Source organism: Austrofundulus limnaeus, unplaced genomic scaffold, assembly GCF_001266775.1.
Source record: "Austrofundulus limnaeus strain Quisiro unplaced genomic scaffold, Austrofundulus_limnaeus-1.0 Scaffold121, whole genome shotgun sequence".
NCBI lineage: Eukaryota > Metazoa > Chordata > Actinopteri > Cyprinodontiformes > Rivulidae > Austrofundulus > Austrofundulus limnaeus.
This window is the reverse complement of record NW_013952523.1, coordinates 509,785-511,193: the sequence shown is the minus strand read 5'-3', so window position 1 is coordinate 511,193 and position 1,409 is coordinate 509,785.

Genomic DNA, 1,409 nt, shown 5'->3' with positions numbered 1-1,409 from the left:
ACAAAGGCAGCTCGTAAAAGTGCCCCTTCCACTGGTGGGGTCAAGAAGCCCCATCGCTACAGGTGAGACAGACAGGAACAGCCCCAGACTCATATTTTAACTTGTCTTTAATGGAAGTAACCGAGCTCTGCTTTTCCACTACTTTGTAAAACTATGTTTTGCTTTTGTTACGGAAAGGCCCGGTACTGTGGCTCTGCGTGAGATCCGTCGTTATCAGAAGTCCACTGAGCTTCTGATCCGCAAGCTGCCCTTCCAGCGTCTGGTGAGAGAGATCGCCCAGGACTTCAAGACTGACCTGCGTTTCCAAAGCGCAGCCATCGGGGCTCTGCAGGTCAGTGTGACACAGGATGCATCAGACCAAGACCAGTAGTTGTCCCCAGATCCTTTTAGAAAGCTGCATGTCTGAAATAGTCTGCTGGATTACGAGCGAAACAAAAACTGGGAAACTAAATGAAAATACGGGGAGCTCTTTAGATTTTAGGAATATTTTTGCATTTGGATTAACCTGAAAAAAAAAGGCAAAATATGTTCAGTTGTTTTTGTTTGTTTAAAAACAAAACTTCTGGACATACCATGTCCTGGATGCTCTGATTCTGCTCCAGCAGTGTTTACAAGAAGTGTCCTCTTGTCAATATTTACAGAAAAAATTATTGGTTTTAAATTGTATCCAACAAATTATTCTTATTGAAATACAAATTCCTTTTTCAAAATTATGATTATGTAGCGTTTAGAACAAACATACCCTAACAAATAAAGAAAAAAAGAATACATTTAGAAATACACATCATTAGCCTTCATTTCTTAGGCCTTATACTCTACATACAACTATTTCATTTACTATTCTTAGATACATTTATCACAATCAGTAAATCAGCTAAAAAAACAACCTTCTCTACAAATCCAATTATTTGACTTTAAAGAAACTACAGAATTAAAGTCAACTTCTATTGAGAAAAACAAACTAAATACAGTGATAAAAAGACAAAAAAAATGAAACAATTTTACATTTAAAATATTACCTTAAGGGCCAGACAAAATGTTAACGAGGACCCGATTTGGCCTGCGGGCCTTGAGTTTGACACGTGGTTAATTGCTTGTTTAATTTTTCTGTTAAGAGCCTGTCACTCTGACATTTTAGACACCTTATGAAAAGTTTGGAGAAATCTACATTAAAGATGGGATTTAAAAAATGACCTGGAAGCTTCTTTTAGGCATGCACATGTAATGCCTGATCAAATATCTAACTTTTATTAGTAATTTAGTGGAAAAGAACATTTCATAAGTTGTCTAAAATGTTACATTGTGACAGGGCCTTTATTAAAACATCATTATCAAAATGTTAAATACCATCAAGATGACGAGTCAGTCATTGTCTGAGCTAACACCTGCTTCCCTGTTGACCCCCCCCC